Raw genomic sequence first — 20,914 nt, 5'->3', positions numbered from 1 at the left:
GATTCTAAGGTTGCTGGAGACTTTGGAGAGTGGGGTACCATTTTGGAGAATTAAGGTGTCACTCTGGATAATGTCTCATGACACTTCTAGTTGGGGCCAGATGCTAACTGAGAATGTTAAAAGCAGACATGAATGTGTATCAGAAATGCATAAACTCTGTGGACCTAGTAAGCCTGATTAGACCAGTCAAGATATTGATTAAAATTGCTGACAAAGGGAGTTGAAAAAAAACAAGCTGTCAAGGCATTTAAAACTCCTATACTTTAAATAAATGATTAAAAAATGTTTGCAGTATTAAAAACAAAATCACTGTTTGCTCAATCACTCTGCTATTTCTAAGGTTAAAAGTTATAATCACAGGAGTAGTGATGTACCATTGATTCTCCACCCTTTCATTATCACAACTGACAGCTTGATTGAAAGCCCCAACTGTTTATAAACTCTTTGAAGTAGATCTGGGAACTCTAATATTGAATTTTGAAAGGAATCAAAGGAGTTACATGTAGTAATTTTTTTCAAATTGACAAGCGATTTTTTAAAAATGATAAATTCATCAATACACATAGCATGGATCCTGAGATCTGATAACAGTGGTGGAGTTAACAGGGTACATGCAAGGCCAAATAATTGCTGAAAATGTACCTTCATTGATATTGATTTGCTGTTTTAATGTTGCATCCACATGCAGATATTGTGGAATTAACTGCCCAGTGTTCATGTTATGCTGGACAGTACCATCCATTGATAAGATCAAGCCTTCTTGGTGCTCTTTTAGTGCCATCATGTCCAGTGCAAAAGCTTTCCCATCGAACTGCAGACTGGAAACCACCAAACATCTAAAGCCAGGCAACAATAATGTGTTAGTCAGATAAATAACATTATAAAGCTGGAATATTGAATTCCTACTTTGTAAATTTAAAAACGTAACTGCAGAAATTAAGGTCGTGAGCAATAAGCATAGAAATGATTGATTAGATTTAGATTAGATTAGACTTACAGTGTGGAAACAGGCCCTTCGGCCCAACAAGTCCACACCGACCCACCGAAGCGAAACCCACCCATACCCCTACATTTACCCCTACCTAACACTACGGGCAATTTAGCATGGCCAATTCACCTGACCCGCACATCTTTGGACTGTGGGAGGAAACCGGAGCACCCGGAGGAAACCCACGCAGACACGGGGAGAACGTGCAAACTCCACACAGTCAGTCAGTCGCCTGAGGCGGGAATTGAACCCGGGTCTCAGGTGCTGTGAGGCAGCAGTGCTAACCACTGTGCCACCCTGCCGCCCACGATTGGCTCCATATTAAATAATAAAGTTTTCATTGGCAACTAAAGATCTAAAGACATGTCACCTCTGCTTTTGAGCTTGGCTTTGAGCTATGTCAATCTTCTTTGAAACATTATTCAGTTACATTTCTCAAAGTTGGCATATCATTTTACTAAACAATATCTAACTGGCAAATTACTCGTTAGAAAATTTGACAAAGCTGCAAATTCAAAATCTGCATTGGAGATTTCCCTGGGGACATGTTGCACACAGTGATCATGTTTCCTAAACACTGGCTTCTACGTTCTTAATCACTGGTGTTATTGTCTCTTCAAGAGAACCACTTTAAACAGTGATACATCTTCCAGTTGAAAATCTTTAAATAAGAACAAAGCAAAGTGCATTGAAGTTTCATGTGAGTAGTACATGGGCATATCTTTTACCTTGAATGATGTGCTTTTGCAGTTATTTGCAATTGGCTGTTCTCTGGCCCAGTCAGAAAGCTCTGGTGTAGGACAGCTTTAATACCCAGAATTCGGACACTCCGTTTCCGTTCATTTACAACATCAAATTCTGTTACCACAAGATCTTGGCCATTAGAGTGCAGGAAGAATGTGCCATTATAGTTGTTCTCTGCATAATTTTTCGCTGTTGCGTAGGTCTTTGGTTATAGGAAATAGTTAAATTAAACTAAAATTAGTTTAAATTCAAACAAAAAGAACAAATTCATTCCAGTTTGATAGCTTAATTATAAAATAACCTGCATAATATTCTGCTCAATGATATCAAACATCTATTTTTCATTGATTAATGAGCAGCAACAGTATCCTCTTTTAAAAATCAGTAAGACTCTAATTATCTCTTCTATAGATCTGTACTGTTATTAAGGTCATGGGGCTTAGCTATGTGAAAAGAGAGTTAAATAAATCTGCAATTTTCAACATTACTGACTGACTTGGTGTAGCTGTGGGATTGAGCCTTATAGATTGCATGGCCTAATTTCCTTTCCGTATGGATTTAACTAATTGTAGTGACATTCGGGAATAAAACAGCCATCAGCCTGCCTTCCTGAGAGCACTCTCACTTCGTGGTTGGAACATATAATCCAGGTTGATAAATCAAGCACAGCACTGAGATAATGCTGCATTATCAGGAGTGCCTTTCAGAACAGAAGTTAAACCAGCATCCTATCTGAGGTGGTGGTGGAGGGCTGTTTTTCAGACTGGAGACCTGTGACCAGTGAGCCCGCAGGGACTGGTACTGGGACCACTTTTGTTTGTCATTTGCGTAAATGATTTGGATAAGAACAAAGGGGGCATGGTTAGTAAGTTTGAAAGTGACACCAAAATTGGTGGGATAGTGGACGGTGAAGAAGGTTATCTAAGGTTACAGAGATCTTGATCAATTGGATCAATGGGCTAAGAAGCGGCAGACGGAGTTTAATTTGGATAAATGAGAGGTATTGGATGTTGATAATACAAACATGGGAAAGACTTATACAGTTCATTAACTTAGGAAGTATGACATGGCAGGAGAGCTCCAAATCGTGGTCTGCTCCTCTTTCTCGATGGGAAGCCGGCACATTTCCAGTGCCCAGGAACTGCATGTGTACAAGAAGTGTCTCCAACTGCAGCTCCGAGAAGCCTGTGTTTTGGAGTTGCAGCAGTGTTTGGTGACATTGGAGCATTCACATGACCAACAGTGTCATGGATAGCACATATGGAGGGGTGGTCACACCATAGACTCCGTATCGTTGATAGCACGTAAGGAGGGGTGGTCACACCACATGACCCAGACAGTGTCGTGGATAGCATGTATGGAGGGGTGGTCACACCACATGACTCAGACACCACAGGCAGGAAGAGAATGGGTGACCACCAGGCATGGCAGAAGGGCTGAGCAGGCAGTGCAGGAATCTCTTGTGACTGTTCTCCAGTAAAATAATATGGCATTTTGGATACTGCTGAGGAGAATGGCCTCTCAGGGATAACAGCAGCAGCAGCCAAACCCATGGCACCATGGGCGGCTCTGCTGCAGAGAAAGGGAGAAATAGCACAGAAATGCTATAGTTATAGGGGATTTGGGCAACGGATAGGCATTTCTGTGGCTGCAAATGAGGATCCAGGATGGTGTGTTGCCTCCCTGGTGCTACCGTCCTTGATGTCTTGGAGCGATTGCAGGTCATTCTGGAGGGGGGAGAGTGAACAGCCAGTGGTGACAGTACATGTTGGTACTATTGACACCGGTTTCAAAATAAATGGATGAGGTCCTAAAAGCAGAATATAGAGAACTAGGAAAAAAGTTGAAATGCAAGACCTCAAAAGGTAGTTATCTCAGGATTATTACCAGTGCCACAAGCTAGTCAGAGTAGCAAAAGCATGATATATAGGATGAACATGTGGCTGGAAAGATGGTGGGAGAGGGCGGGCTTCAGATTCACGGGGCATTCGGGGAGGTGGGACCTGTACAAACTGGGCAGGTTACATTTGGGCAGGACAAGGACTGATGTCCTCGGGAGAGGTATTTGGTAGTGTGGTTGGGGAAGGTTTAAACTAGTGTGGTAGGGGGATGGGAACCATAGGAGCAGGACAGTAGATGCAGAAATTAAGGGAGAGGTAGAACAACAACAGGCAGGGAAACACTGCTGAAAAGAGCAGGGGAGGTCTGAAATGCAAGTAGTATAATAGGTAAGGTAGATGAACTTAAAGCTTTGGTTATACTTGGAACAATGACATTATTGCAGTTACAGAGATATGGCTGGAAGAGGGATAAGGCTGGCAGCTGAATATCCCAGGATTTAGATGTTTCAGGTGTGATGGAAGGGGATGTAACAGGAGTGGAGGGAGTTGCATTACTGGTAAAGGAGTATCTCACATACATACTGAGGGAGGATACATCAGAGGACTTGTAGGGTGTAGGTTTGCTCGCTGAGCTGTAGGTTTGATATCCAGACGTTTCATTACCTGGCTAGGAAACATCATCAGTGGCGACTTTCAAGTGAAGAGGACTTGCGCAGCAAGGCAGTGTGGGTAGAACTCAGGAATGGGAAAGGTGAAGTCATAGTGCAGGGGGTACACTACAGATCTCCCAACAGCCAGAGTTGTTGTGGCAGGTGATTTTTAACTTTCCCTTATATTGACTGGGATTCACTTTATGCTAGGGGCAGAATTTGTAAGGACCATTCAGGAGAGTTTCTTGACACAGCATGAAAACAGTCCCACCGGGAAAGGAGTTATACAGGACCTGGTTTTGGGAAATGAGCCCAGCCAGGGGAGTGAAGTTTCAATAGGGCAGCATTTTGGAATTACTGATGATAATACCGTGAGTTTTAAGATACTCGTGGTAGGGCTAACAACAATTCTTGGGTTAAGGTGTCAAATTGGTGAAGGCAAACTGCAATAATATTAGGCAGGAACTGGAGAATGTGGCTGTTTGAGGGTAAATCCACATTTGACATGTGAGAGTATTTCAAACTGATAAGAGTTTAGGAGTGGCACATTCCAGCGAGAATGAAAGATGGGTACGGCAAGTTACATGAACTTTGGATGATTAGGAATGCTATGACCTTGATCAAAAAGAAGAGGGAAACATATGTAAGGTCTAAGAAATGGGAACTGACAAAGCTCTTGGTGGAAAGTATGTTAGGAAAGTAGGAAAGAACTTAAACTAGGAATTAGAAGGGCTAAAACAGGTCATGAAAAGTAGTTAGCAATCAGGATTAAGGAGAATCCCAAGGCTTTTCATAGATACATACATAAAAAGCAAGTGGGTAGCCAGGAAAAGGGTTGGTCCACTCAGCTACAAAGGAGGGAGTTGATGTGTGGAGCCATAAGTGGTAGGTGAGAACCTAAATGAATACTTTGTGTCGGTATTCACCAAAGAGAAAGAATCGGTGAAGAGTGATATCAGGAAAGGGACTATCGAATCTCACATTTTTGGACTGTTGGAAGAAACTGGAGCACTTGGAGGAAACTCACACAGATGCAGGGAGAACGTGCAAACTCCACACAGACAGTCCCCAGAAGCTGGAATCGAACCTATGTCCCTGGCGCTGTGAGGTGGCAGTGCTAACTACCAAGCCACCGTGCTGCCCGGTGGGACTAGTTTAGTTTGTGAATATGGTTGCCCCCATTTAGGAGGAAGTCGATTTAACATATTTTGAATCAACCTGTTCAGAACACACCTCAGGAGCAGGTGGGATTTAAACAAGGGTCTCCTAGCTCAAAGGTGGGGACACAACCACTGAGCCATAAGAACCCCCCCCTGCATTTTTGTCTGAGGTGAGTGTAAGGTTGAACAGAGGGGTTCTCTTACTGGCTTGCAATTGTCCCCACAACACTTTCACACACTGTCTTCTCCCTCAGTGAGAAACTAAGCAGACTACTTGATACAGGCAGTAGAGAATCACAAACCTGGAAAGTGTATGGTATTGTTGACTGGTATGGATGGCTGAACTGGGAATAAACTCTCATCTGACTGGAGGAGCCATTCACCTGAACTGAAAACTAGTTAAATAAAAAAGAATCACCATTACTTTAAGAGTTTTCCAGTAACTTATTTCAAAACTTATTTCTAAGTCTATAAATGAAGCCATTTTCATGTTATTCTAACAATTGTAATTCTAACAACGAATTAACCATGATGATTAATTGAACCAGTTGTTTACAATTTAAGAATGCATTTTGTACACTACCAGAGGAACTAAAGACATTGAAAACAGTGGCAACCTGAGCAAACAACTGACTGTGTTTACAACATTGTGGGAATGTTTACAAACCGGTTGGAAGGCCATGCTTTCAATATTTTACTGAAGCCACATGCTGCCCGTAATAAATTAAGCTGGGTTAGAGACAAAAGAAAACTGCAGATGCTCGATTCCAAAGTAGACAGGTAAGAGGCTGGAATGTCACAGCAAACCAGGCAGCATCAGGAGGTGCAGAAGTCAACATTTTGTGTGTAACCCTTCTTCAGGGCAGTCCAGTGCTGTGTTCTTCCAGCCTCTGCCTGTCTACTATAAATTAACCTGGGGCCAGAAGCAATATTGAGGTCAGTGGCTAGGTTTTGTGGTGAGAGACTAAAGTCCTACCTCCCTGAAGCTTGTCAGCCATCGACAAGGCGCAAGACAGGAGACTGGTGAAATACCCTCCATGTATTTGGATGAATGCATCAAGACTTAAGTAGCTGAAAATCATTCAGGATGTAACACCCCACTTCACTGGCACTCCATCCACCCCTCCATTCAGGGATGGACAATAAGTGCTGGCCAGGCCAACATCCACATCCGAATGTACTGATAAAAGAAGTCTGTCCATCTCAGATGCACAGTGGCAGCACTGTGGAACATCCATAAGATGCACTGTAAAAATTCACTAAGGCTTCTGTGACCAGCATCTTCCAAACCCACAACCAGTATCATCTAGAAGGACAAGGGCAGCAGATATAATGGGCACATCACCACCTGCAAGCTCCCCTCCAAGCCATACATGCTCTTGACTTGGAAATATATTACCATTGCTCTTAAAATTGTAGAAGATCCTCCCTAACAGCTCTAAGGGTCCCCACCATGGACTGTGGTTATCTAAGAAGATAGTTCATCCCATCTTCCCCAGTGTAATTAGGGCTGGGCAATACATGCTCATCTAGCCAATGACACACTCAGCCTGTGAGTGAATACATAAAGGAAAAGGTGAAAAAGTATGCTCAGATTCTGACACCATCAAGGGTAGATGATAAATGGAGGTCTAGTATTTCCTCACCAGGAAGGTGAAAAAAGACAAAATGATTGATTAAGGCCTCTATTGCATATGTCCTAGTAACACAATGATTGTGTAGATATTTTTAAACAACTCTGGAGTAGGTGGGACTTAACCCAGGCCTCCAGGCCTCAAGGTAGGGACATATCAGAGCCGCTTATGAAATTTAAAAATAATGGGAAATGCCACTTACAAGTGAGATAAAGGGACTTTTTTTTAAAAAACCAGTGGCTTTTGAATCTTTGGGATTCTGTAGCACAGAATGATGTGGAAATCCAGTCTTTGAGCATATTGAAGGTAAAGATTGATAGGTTCCTGACTACCAGGCTGTCAAGGGTTATGGGGATGGGGTGCGTAAATGGCATGGGAATGTTCCACCAGCTGTGATTGTATTGCGTGCTTAAATTGGCTTAGTGGCCTACTCTTGTTCCTAAATTCCTCATCTGCGATCGAAAGCAAGGAGAAAGTGAGGGCTGCACAGATCAGAGTCAAAAAGTATGATGCTGGAAAAGCACATCCGGTCAGGCAGCATCTGAGGAGGAGGAGAGTTGACATTTTGAGCACAAGCTCTTCATCAGGAATTTCTGATGAAGAGCTTATGCTTGAAACATTGAGTTTCCTGCTCCTTAGATGCTGCCTGACCGGCTGTGCTTTTCCAGCGCCACACTTTTTGACTGAAATTGAAAGCAAATTAGACATAAAATGTGGTTTATATTCTGTTGTTGCAAGAAACTATCCTGACAACCCAGACTGAACCCTACGAGCCAAAAAAGTCCAATACTCAACCCATCAGCAGTGCTGAGTTTACTGGCATCAACTAGAACAGCATTATTGGTTTCGACAGATCTGAAAATGTGTTGCAGGAAAAGCCCAGCAGGTCAGGCAGCATCCAAGGAACAGGAAATTCGACATTTCGGGCATAAGCCCTTCTTCTTCGACGTTTCAGGCTGCAGACCTCACTTTCTCCTTCGAGAGATCTGGGCTCTGCATGAAAGAAATAGGAATTCTGATTCCTGATGAAGGGCTTTTGCTCAAAACGTAGATTTTCCTGCTCCTTGGATGCTGCCTGATCTGCTGTGCTTTTCCAACACCACTCTAATTCTTGACTCTAATCTCCAGCACCCACTTCTACTCAGTAGGAATCAGTCACTACTGGTTAGTGTTGGTTAGTGCTGGTTAACACATGCTAGTTAGTGTTCCCTAATCTGTCGCAGTTCCAGTTCCAAAGTGTGAAACTGCAGGATGAGGAGGGTTGAAATGACTCCACTACTTTATTCACCTGCCCCTTCAGTTGGTTGCATCAAGATTAAATCAGATCACTTCCCTCCTGGAGACTTTTCTCCCAAATTCAAATGAACTCACGTTTTAAAAGGAGCCAATTTAACCATGCCTCCTTGAGATAACAAACAGTGAGTTTAATGACTGGTGCGCGAGAAGAATTAGTACCAGAATACACACACCTACACACAGAAACAAATACCGAAAGTTCAAGAACATTTCCATGGAGAGAAAAACAGTTAACATTTCAAGTCCTGACTGACTCTTCTTCACTGGGAAATGTTTTTATAATGAGTTTTGAGAAGATTTGTAGCTCAGGTTAAGGTTCTGGATGTAAGCTTGCTCGCTGAGCCGGGAGGTTCATTTCCAGACATTTCATCACCATACTAGGTAACATCTTCAGTGGACCTCAGGCAAAGCAGCGTACAGGATTCCTGCTTTCTATTTATATGTTCGGGTTTCTTTGGGTTGGTGATGTCATTTCCGGTTCTTTTTCTCAGTGAGTGGTAGATGGGCTCTAACTCAATGGGTTTGTTGATAGAGTTCCGGTTGGAATGCCATGCTTCTAGGAATTCTCGTGTGTGTCTGTTTGGCTTGTCCTAAGATGCATGTGTTGGCCCAGTCGAAGTGGTGTCCTTCTTTATCTGTATGTAAGGATACTAGTGAGAGTGGGTCATGTCGTTTTGTGTCTAGGTGGTGTTCTGGTGGCTAGTTTTCTGCCTGTTTATCCAATGTAGTGTTTGTTACAGTCCTTGCACGGTATTTTGTAAATGACATTAGTTTTGCTTGTTGTCTGTATAGGATCTTTCAAGTTCATTAGCTGCTGTTTTAGTGTGTTGGTGGGTTTGTGGGCTACCATGATGCCAAGAGGACTGAGTAGTCTGGCAGTCATTTCTGAGATGTCTTTGATGTAGAGGAGAGTGGCTAGGGTTTCTGGACGCGTCTTGTCTGCTTTTTTAGGTTTGCTGCTGAGAAATTGGCAACAAAACCAAACAAGTAGACAAAACACCTCCAGAAAACCTAGCCCATCTCCCCTAATGATGGAGTCCAGCCTAGTACACGTGTACTTTAGCCCACTTGCACACGTATGCACATCCATCCCGAAAGTACACACACAAGAAACTCAGTTCTTCTTTCTCACACACATGTCCAGATAGCTCTCACCTAATTTAGCTCTGCAACAATGTTTGGCTTGCATCAGCTCTCTTTTAAAAGGTGCAGTTCTCAATTACAAGTTAAAAAAAATTATACTGCATCAGGTATCTGGTCTGTGGTTATGACCCTATCCACTTATCCCTCTTGAAGAGCTAACATGGGAGAAGATCAGGCCTGGGAATGATATTAATGAAGTATTTAATATTCTGAACAGCCAAAAGCATTGCAATACTCTACACACCCACAAATTCAACAACAAGGCAAAATCACATACCGAATAAGAGGAGGGGATAGGCAGAATTAAAAGTTTTGTGGGATATATTTTCTCTAACTAGCAGGGATTCCAAAATGGACACCAAAAGACTTTTCACAACTATACTCAGTTAAGCACAACATTTTCTGCAGACAGAGATTGGTCAGCAATATTCATTGCACCACACAACCACAGTGAACAGTACAGAGTTAATTCTGAAATATGTAAATAGTATGCTACATGGATATGGATGTATTAGATCAATGAAGAAATTCTAAAGAGAGATAAGTCTAAGAGTGTCCATAATTCAGAACATGAACCCTTGATCCAGCCAACTCTCAAAGCAAAGTAAAGCTCCCAACCTCTTCCATTCACACACCAGAGAACTGTCTCCCTGAGGTGGATGGTGCAAACAAATAGTCCATAATGATCTTGAACGAACAGAACATATTGTGAGAGCTAGACAATGACAACGACAACATAGACTATTTTAAGTTGTACACTCTTACCAGTGCTTTGAAGACCATGAAAAATGAGAGCAGTAGTCATCCATTTGGCCCCTCATGCCTGCTCTGATATTCAGTCTGATCATTGTTGATCTAACTGAGGCCACACCTCCAACTTACTGCTGCACCTTTGCAACCTTTAACTTCTTTGTCATTCAACTACTTATCAAACTCAACCTTGAATATGTTCAATGGTCCAGTCCACCACTTTCTTGAGAAGATTCTACCTCACCCTTTATTTTCAAACTGTGCACTGTAGTCTTATCAAGAATCCACCCATCCACAAGAGGAAATATTGTACTAGCACCAACCTTGCCATGCAGGCACAGAATCTTAAATGGTCCAATAAGATTAGCTCATTTTTCCAAACTCCAATAGGTAGAGATCCAACCTTCATAACCTAAGGCAACCCATTCAATCCAGAAATGGGACAAGTAAACCTTTACTGAACTGTTTTAAATACAAATTTGTTAAGGAGACTAAAACTGTACGGACAGGATGCACTCTAACCAATGCCCTGCACAAATATACTAATACTAATACAGTATTAATACTAATACAAATATACTAATACAGATTGATAAATTCTTAATGTCACAAGGAATTAAGGGCTACGGGGAGAATGCGGGTAAGCGGAGTTGAAATGCCCATCAGCCATGATTGAATGGCGGAGTGGACTCGATGGGCCGAATGGCCTTACTTCCACTCTTATGTCTTATGGTCTTACTTACCTATGTTTTAATTATTTCACCAGATTTGAGTGCACCAACAGCTTTATTGGGGACAGTCTTCCTGATTTTGATCGAGCAACACTGAAGAAATGGTGGTTATGTATCTGAGTTGGGATGGTAAGAGACTTGGAAAGAAACTTGCAAGTGGTGCTGTTCCCATGTATTTGTCACATGGTACAGGTCGTGGTTTTGGAAGGTGCAGTCAGAGCAGCCTTGATGAGGTTTGGCAATGTCCCTTGCAAACAGTACATACTATTGATACTGTGCATCAGTGTTGAAGGAGGTGAATGGGGTGCCAAACAAGCAGGGTACATTTTCATGGATAGTGCCAAGCTTGAGTGTTGCTGAAGTAGCATTTATCCAGGCAAATGGAGAGCATTCCATCACACTCCTGACTTGTGCCTTGTAGATGGTAGATGTGCTTTAAGGATTCAAGGGATGAGTTACTCAGCACAGAATTCCCAGCCTCGGATCTGCTCTTGTAACCACAAGATTTATATGGCTAGTCCAGTTCAATTTCTGGTGATTGGCACCACCAAGATGTTAGTACGGGTGGATTCAGCAATATAAAAGCCTCTGAACATCAAGGAGATGGTTAATACTTAGCAGTCATGTGGCATAAATATTATTTGGCAGTTAACAGGTCAGGCTGGTAGTTTGCTGTACAAAAGCATGGACTGCTTCAGTACCTGACGAGTGGTGAATGATGCTAAGCATTGTACAAACATCAGCAATGCAACCAACATTTTATTTCTAACCTGTGATGTATCCAACTTATTGATGGTAAATTTGCAATTTGCTCCATAGTTGAAGATCTCATTCTTGCTGTACATTGTGAATAACTCCCCATCCAGCGTTACAGTATGAGGAACCCGTATCTATACATTAAAGAGAAACCAGCAATAAAGCAAACGAGGCTGAGATAAAAATTCAGGGTTTTATGAAAATATCTGTTGACAAGCTAAGTGATTTACTGGACCAAAGTGATTTTAATACAGGATCTCAGTATACCTGGAGACTGTGGTCTGCATCAAAATGCACCAGATGCCAGCAATCCGTATCTGTGGATTTATTCTGATACTGTCCACTGAACTTCAAGGCATCTCTTTTGTTGATTCTCACTGTCGCTTCTGCCTCAAATTTGGTCTGTGATACAAGATATTGAGAATCTCAGTACTTCCATAAGGTATGAAATAGAAATCACAATCGGCACGCAGTTTGGAAATAACTGTAACAATGAAGAACATAGCATTTAACCCTCAACATCCAGAAGCTTTATCTTGGCCAGCCCAAAAGCTTTGTAAATTTCAAACATATGAACTCTATTCAGATTTCAATCAAACTACTAATGCTGTTTCAATGCTGAGTTTCTTACACTATACAATGGATATCACAGACTAGAAATTATTGGAAGTTTCACACATTCTTATTCCTCTATTTGCCATTCTAGCATGGCCGTCAGTGTTTATTTAAAATAAATATTGATGTGGATTTTGCCTCCAGCAGTGTGTCTTTGTCTAATGCAGCAATGCTTAAGTTAGGCCTCATAACATAAGCTCAGTGTGGTTAATATGGCATTGAAAGACCAAACAAATGTTTAAATGATCACATTTACAGAGACATAAGTGTCTCCGATGGTATTGGGCTATTCAGTTGCAAATAGTAACCGTTAACATATCATGCTTCAAGTGATCTTGGGGTCAAGATGGAGTATGTGAACCTCAAGTCATATGCTATGATCAGGAATGATATCATGACCATGTCCCTTAAAGGTATACAGTATTGAAGTGCTGATGGTGAGACATAATACAATAAATAGCTCGCTTGGACAGAGGAATATTACACATGCATTCACAATTTATTTCCTGATTTCACCCCTAAGAATTTCAACCCTCATGTTTAATAATACTAAGCACAATTGATAGATTAAAATGCGACCGAGTAATGTATCTGGTTTTTGTTCCTAATAAAATAGAAAATACTCTGGCCTTCGAAAAGTTCAAGCAGAAAGCTGCAAGAGTGATTTCTAGCTTAAAAGCTCAGTTATTCAGTTATGCTCAAGGACACCGTTTGTTTTACGCAGCATTCAAATAAAGGTGAGCTAATGAAGGCTTGTCAAATAATTGATTAGAAAGAGTCTTTACTGACTGTTTGGGTTTAACAAATTGGTAAAGATCTGGAGACATGATTTTAAACTATACAAGAGTAGGACAGACTGAATATCTGGTGACTTGTCTGTTCCTAGAGAATTGCAAGGCCTGAGAAATATACTGCCCGCTGGTGAAGTTAATGATGGCTTTTCTGTATGTCCTCAATTATTCCAGACTGCAGGAGAGGTCACATCATGTAGGAGGTAGTCAGACAGACAAACAATAGGACTGATCGAAAATTATTATGGCGGCAGGTGCCAAATTGCAATGATGACATAAATAAAACAAGTAATCATAACTCACAGCATAGCTAAAAACCATCAAAGTAAAGTATGAAATAGACAAACTGCTTAATTATGAACATCTCTGTATGCCAACAGTTACAACATATTGCAAAATACATTGTATTATAACTTTATAACTTCCAGAATTAAAACTGGCCCATTGCAATCTGCATTTTGTACTAAAATTCTACCAATCATAGATTGTCAGGTTAAGTTAACTAAATTCTCAACCTTGTACTGGTCATGAATTTTATAGGACCATGATGTAAGTTATACATTCGGTATATGATATGTGGAATTTTCTCCTTAATTCCAGAGTGTTTTTCCTTGTGGCCACAATATGATATAGTAGGAATGGGAAATGGGATTCACAAGTTTGGAGTGAAGCCCAAACAGGATTTTTTCCACCTTCACCTAGGAAGCACAGATTCATAAGAGCGTCTTTAGAAATAATCCTCAGTCCACTTGATTTCCTGGACTGATTTCAACTGTCTGAGCAAGTTCACAGCAACATATCTGTACTTACCAACTCAGAATTTTTCTTGAGGCTTTTTTTGCCATTTCTGGGACATTAGACGGGAGATTCCAGGGAAGGGTGTGGTGATGGGGGAAGAAGGATGTGTCTGAAGCAGCACAGTGTATGACCAGCTTGATCAAACAGTTGGTCATCTGTCTGTCTGTTAACTTTGTATGTTTGTAATTTATTTTAAGTCAACGAATAAAACTCTTGCTGCCTTTTTTCTTTCACTGTTCTATTTCCCTTCTCTCCCATTTTCTTGGTTATGCACCAAGTTTATTTTATTCTACTTGAAAACTCTACCTAATTGACTTAATTTTCTATTTTTACCCCAGTTTAAACATGCTGCTAAGATTTAATGGGTGCTATGAACAGCAAAATGTCAAACTTCTATATTTTCAAAGCAGAATTTTTAACTTGCAGCGCTCCAGGCCAGGACACATTTTAGCAAATTCTATCAATGAAATTCTGACTAGCATTGCTGACAAGTGACTTTGAGTAGTACCATCCATCAATGACGATCTAACCACTAACGAACAAAGGGATTTTTCTCTATTTAAAAACATTACACAAATGTTGCTGTAGTTAAAGGCGTAATTCACGGTTCAAAATTCAACTTCAGGCTACATTGATTTTTACAAATTTAGCCAAAAGTTCTGGGGTGAGCTATCTCACTGCACGCCCAGTTAGTTAAATAACTTCAGCTGGAAACTTTGTCCCTGCTGTAAATACTTGGAAGCACACAGCAAAGACATTAGAGCATCTGCAATTATGGTGAATGACATTGTGTCTCCTGAATAAACGAGAAAAGGATTGAAAAACTAAGGACTGAGACTGAGGGTGAATTAGAGTGGGTGAAGTCCATGTCAAATCAAGAGCTGAAAGGGAGAGACCGTGCGAGAAAGAGACTGGATTCAAAAAGGGAACAACGTGACAGAAAAGAAAATTGTTCGGAAAATACTTAAGACTTTGTATTTGATTTCTTTTTCAAATCCCTAACTATAATAAGGGATGAAAGTCTGCACCTGGAATTGCCCACTTTTAGAGAGGAACTGCTTGGCAATTCTTAATGGCAGTCAAAACAGTGACTACGCTATGAATTATGGGAGCTGCAACTTTGTAGCGACGATAATGGGGAAATAACAGGCAAATATTGTAATTTCATGAAACCCAAGTTCATTAGAACAGGATAGTGTTTTCTCAAAACTAACATGGAAAAATTGTGGCGTTTCACAAGTCCTGAGTCATCATTTCCTCGCCACTTGTAGCTAGTCAATTTGCAGAGTAAAAATGGCACACATTGTTCAGACACAAGTTTCAGCATTTACATGCTCAGTTTATTAGGACAACTGCACTGGGCTACAACATTTGCAGTTTCTGACACCCAAAAACCCTTTCTGATAGGAATTAGCATACTGACTTTTGAATCGAAAGAGGAAAGCTTTGTCTTGCGAGCAATATGGGCAGACCACAGAGTTAAATCACAGAGATAAGTAACTGGTATGTGTTTTTTGGACTGGTCATGTTCAATTCTATAAAAGGGCTTATATATCTTTCAGCTCCTTATTTTCCTTAAAATATTAAACAAAAGCTAATGGGCCCAATGTACTTCTAACAATTTCTATTTGGAATTTAAGTGAATGGCAATCCGATACTTCTAGCTATTACATTATGTGAAGCAACAAGTTAGCCAAATAGACTCTGTAGCTAAAAGGCAAGATTGACACCAAAGATGAAGCACACTATAACATAAACTCGGGCTTGGAGGGTTAAATTTATGAGGACCAATTCCATAAATCCTGCTTCTATTCCCTTGGATTAAAAAGATGGACAGGTGAAACGATTGAGGCTTTTAGAAGGATGGATGAGTTAGATACAGAGAGACCATTTTGCCTGCTGGAAGGATCAGAAACAAGGAGAAGCCATCCTTAGAGCAGCACGTGGTTGCACATGTAGACAGAAAGAAACTCGAGACCCACCTGGAATATATTGGGACCCCAAGACCACCTCGCAATCCACCCCAACCTACCAACCCCAGTGTGCCAGGAAAACTCCACTTGGCCTCTGACATAGGCCTTAACAGACTATTGACTGATACAATTGGCTACCCACCACACTGCAGGTAGGTGGCCCTCACATTCCCCTCATGGGCTGAGGCTCAAATGCGCCAGGGAGCCCACGTACTGGCTGAAAATTCCATTGCTGCCTTCTGCCACCACCACCATATAATTCAACACCCTGGAAACATTTGGCCATTGGAGGTTTTTGGGCAGTCATGATGCACAGGGCTATGGGAGATTGGCACTAGAAAATAGAGACCATTAAATAACAGAGTCAGTGCAGGCACAGTGGGCTGAATGGCCTCCTTCTACACCGTAACAATTCAGTGACCCCCTCCCACAGGCTTGGAGGAAATCTAAACTCTTCCCAAAAAGATTGTGGATGCACAGGCCATTTGAGATTTCAACTTTGAGCTAGACAGATTTTTTTGAGAGTATTCACACCCAAAGTTATAAGGCAGACAAAGAAAACAGGAGCAATATTGTTTTGAACACTATAAAGGTCTAAATGAACTGCCCGAGGCTCCCCTGCAGAGCAGAGAAGCAGGGCTGTACCCACCATGTGGTCGGACTTTGTCCTGACACAAACATCCATGTTCTTTGGGATCACGTCACCATTATAAGGGTGCGCTAAAGCAACACAGATCTGAAACAAAGAGTTTTAGAAATATGCTGAATATTAATGAAGCTTCTAAACATGTAGCTAAGTGTCCTGTATTCTAAATATTACGCATACAATTAAAAAAAATCCACAAAATAAACTATCAATATCCATGTGAGGTTTTACATTTTGGCCAGAAAAACAAAAAGGCAAATTATTATTTAAATGGGAAGCAGATTTAAAGTGCAGAGGGATCTGGGTGGCTTTGTACATGAATCGCAGGAAGTGTATGTGCAGGTACACCATATACTAAGAAAGGCAAATGAAATCTAGGCATTTACTGCAAAAGTACTGGACTATACAAGTAAAGAAGTATTGTTACAATGAAATAAGGCATTGGTGAGACCACACCTGGAGTACTGGGTCCAGTTTTGGTCTCCTTACTTGAGGAAGGGTATGGTAGCACTGGAGGCCGTTCAGAGAAGGTTCACCAGATTGATTCCAGGGATGAAAGGTACAAGGAGTGGTTCAATCGCATGGGCTTGTACTGGCTGGAGTTTAGAAGAATGAGGGGGGGGATCCAACTGAGGTCTATAAAATGCTGAAGGGGTTTGACAAGGCGTACATTGAACAGACGTTCCCCACTGTAGGACAGTCTAGAACAAGAGGGCAGAGTGAAGGGGAAGTAGGTTCAAAAACTGAGATGAGACGAAACTACTTCTCTGAGGGTTGTGAATCTGTGGAATTCATTGCCCCAGAGTGCAGTGGAGGCAGAATCAGTCAACAGATTCAAGAAAGAAAGATGTATTTCTGATGAAAAATGAGATAAAGGGCAATAGGGAGAACATGGGAAAGTGGAGTTGAGACCAGGATAAGATAAGCCATGATCATGTTTAAATGGCGGAGCAAACAAAAGGGGCTGTATTGCCTCCTCCTGCTCCTAATTCCGGAGTTCCTATATGTATACACTCTGAGGCTAGGAGCACAATCTGAAGGCAAAGAGTGAGTGGGGTTTACTAAGAAACCACTACTTTACAATGTGAGGGGACACAACCAAGACAAACACTAAGAAGCAAGGAATAACAAAAACCTTTTCGCCGCATTTAGGGTAGGATTGTCCATTGTTGATGTGGGTGGTCTTGTCTCCTGGCAGGAAACCCTCTTATAAATTAAAAAAAAGGCCTGTTGTATATTCGATCATCCCAGACACAAACGGTATTCAGTTGCAATTAGAACCACAAGGGGGAGGGATCCATATCAGATCCACACAGGAAGGTGTGGAAGAGCAAGCCCATAGTCCAGGATTCAAGGAGCAAGGTTCAGGATTGTGAGGGAGGGGGGGGGTCTTCTCAGGTTGTGGGTTGAGGTAAGGAGTGCACAGGACACCTTCGATAAGGGTGCAGACACCCAAAGGACACCCCTTCATTCTATGCCCATTCACTTGAACAAGCGCAGATGCCTTTGATTGAGTTGGCCCTTCCCGAGACTGTTCCCCAGGAACATGGCCTGTTTGTCAATGTGTTAATTCCAGGGACCCCATCAATTGGTGATGGGGTAGAACGAATGACTTATGGATGTTGTTGTCACAAACTTAATTCCAGTGGAGTTGGGAAGGGACGGTGAATGTGTATGTCAACAGGAAATTTAGGAAGGGTTTGGTCCAATTCCACTTGGAATAATTTATAGGGGCAAAGGATCTTAAAACTTCTTAACAGAAATGATTATTATTTGAAATAATGCAACATTTATGAAGCAGATATTAGACAGATTAATTCCTTAGGGAGCTTAGGTAAAAGGTGACCATGGCTTAAAAGTCCTTGGTCTAGACACTCAGCTATTTGTGTTGATTTTTACTACTTACGTAAGGTTTCTCAGGCTGGTATCCAAGGATGAGGGTGTGAATTGTTTCATCTTTCTCATTCACCAAAGCTTTCACTTCCAAAACATAGTGTTTCTTTTTCTTGTCTACGGTGAAAGTCTCCTGTAGGAGGATGTTCTCTGGTATTGGCAGTTTAAAAGGATGGCTACAAAAATGAGACAGAATCAAATGAATATAGGCTTGGAATTTGCTGCAAAAACAACATAACGATCATGCTGTCGTTTGGATGAAAGCTGTACAGTAATTTGTCCTGAACAAGCCATGCCCTGTGAGTTGCCCATTGCCACAAACCACTGGATGACTTGCCATTATCCTGGTGAAAACTAGAGCTTAAACATCCAATGAGTTTCATTCAATGGCTGCATTTATGTATAACTGAAAAAATTTGGGATGGTATTTACCAGAGTAGGGACACCTTTAATAACCATACTTTATGTTCCTATCGAGTCAATTAACTTATTTGACTAAGGAAGAATTTCAACTGTCAAAACTGATTCCTGCAGGAAGAATTTTTTTTTAAATGGAGTTATAGAACTTTAAAATTTTTTTTACAATTTTTTCTGTCTGTATTTTTTTTTGTTTCTTCCTTAATCCCAGTCTCCTTTCCCTTTCTGCACCAGAATTGGCCCAAATTCACCCAATTTCCTTCTCTGTCATCCCTCTGTGTTTTCTGTAGACTTCATTCAGATTGCATATAAGGTAGAAGACTGGACTTCACATTCACCAAGATCTCCAATGCTAGTTTCTATCATCAACCTACACTTTCAACAACTTTCACTGCAAGGACATTTCGAGGCGAGGGGAAAGTCTAACAGGGCGTGAAAGGAGATATCCCATTCAGACAAATTCTGGGGCAGTACCTTTCTGGGAACTCTGAAATAGGAATTCAATAGAGGAATTCATTGGAATAAATATTAATGGGCCTGTGTTGATCATTTGAATTTGCTCCCTTCACTTCCTTCTATTTCCCTATCATTGTGGCTTTTCATCAGTTCTCATAGCATTTGATGAGTATTATTCAAAATCCTGCCAGTCATGCAGTACTCAAGTTCCAGTTGAATGAATACAGAGTAGCATTACCATTCAACAACAAAGCACATAAAAAGAGTGCCAGGGTCATGCAATTTACTTCTTCAGTATCCTCAGTTCATTGTTTTATTTTCCATGCAATTTACTGTTTACAGTCATAGAGATAACTCTCAATGTGGAAAGCAGAAGTGGACATTTGGACTGAAAACTAATACAAATATGAATAACACTCAGATAGCCATCATAACTTACAGTAGTTATGGAGTCTTAGGGCTGAACAGCATGGAAATAGACCCTTCTGTACAACTCATTCATGCTGACCAGATATCTCACAGCGCCTGAGACCCGGGTTCAATTCCTGACTCAGGCGACTGACTGTGTGGAGTTTGCACATTCTCCCCGTGTCTGCATGGGTTTCCTCCGGGTGCTCCGGTTTCCTCCCACAATCCAAAGATGTGCGGGTCAGGTGAATTGGCCATGCTAAATTGCTCGTACTGTTAGGTAAGGGGTAAATGTAGGGGTATGGGTGGGTTGCGCTTTGGCGGGTCGGTGTGGACTTGTTGGGCCGAAGGGCCTGTTTCCACACTGTAAGTAATCTAATGTAATATCCTAAATTAATCTAATCCTACTTGCCAGCATTTGGCCCATATCCTTCTAAACCCTTCATATTCATTTACCCATCCAGATGCCTTTTAAATGTGGTAATTGTACCAGCCTCCACCACTTAACTGGCAGCTTTTTCCGTATATGCCCCATGAAAAAACCTACTCTTTTATATCCATTTTTATATCTTTCCCCTCTCACCTTCAACCTATGCTCTCTAGTTTTGGAATCCCCTAACCTGGGAAAAAGACTTTGTCTATTTATCCTATCCATGCCCCTCATGATTTTATAAATCTCTATAAAGGTCACCCCTCAGCCTCCAACGCTCTATAGAAAACAGCCCCAAACTATCCAGCCTCTCCCAATAGATTTCCAGCATGTGCAGTCCTCACTTTTGCCCAATAGCTTAAACCCTCCAAACCTGGCAACATCCTTGTAAATCTTTCCTGTTTCTTTAACAATGTATGCTGGGGTCTAATTTTTTTTATACATCACCACCGAAGAAATAGCATCACAATCATCCAACAAACATTAGTGCAGTGTGGAGGAAGTGGGTACTGCAGATACTGGAGATTAGAGTCAAGGTTAGAGTGGTGCTGGAAACGTACAGCAGGTCTGATGAAGGGCTTTTGCCCAAAATTTCAATTTTCCTGCTCCGTGGATGCTGCCTGACCTGCAGTGCTTTTCCAGCATCACTCTAATCTTGATTAGTGAAGTGTGCCTGTATCCAATTGGAGCCCTTAGACCACGTTATTAAATTGCTGAAAAGAAACATTCCACATGTTGTTGAAACTTCATATCTTGCACTCATCAGGACAGATGTAAGAATACCACATTTCAAA

The sequence above is a fragment of the Hemiscyllium ocellatum genome, chromosome 20, assembly GCF_020745735.1.
Source record: "Hemiscyllium ocellatum isolate sHemOce1 chromosome 20, sHemOce1.pat.X.cur, whole genome shotgun sequence".
NCBI lineage: Eukaryota > Metazoa > Chordata > Chondrichthyes > Orectolobiformes > Hemiscylliidae > Hemiscyllium > Hemiscyllium ocellatum.
This window is presented reverse-complemented; position numbering follows the sequence as displayed.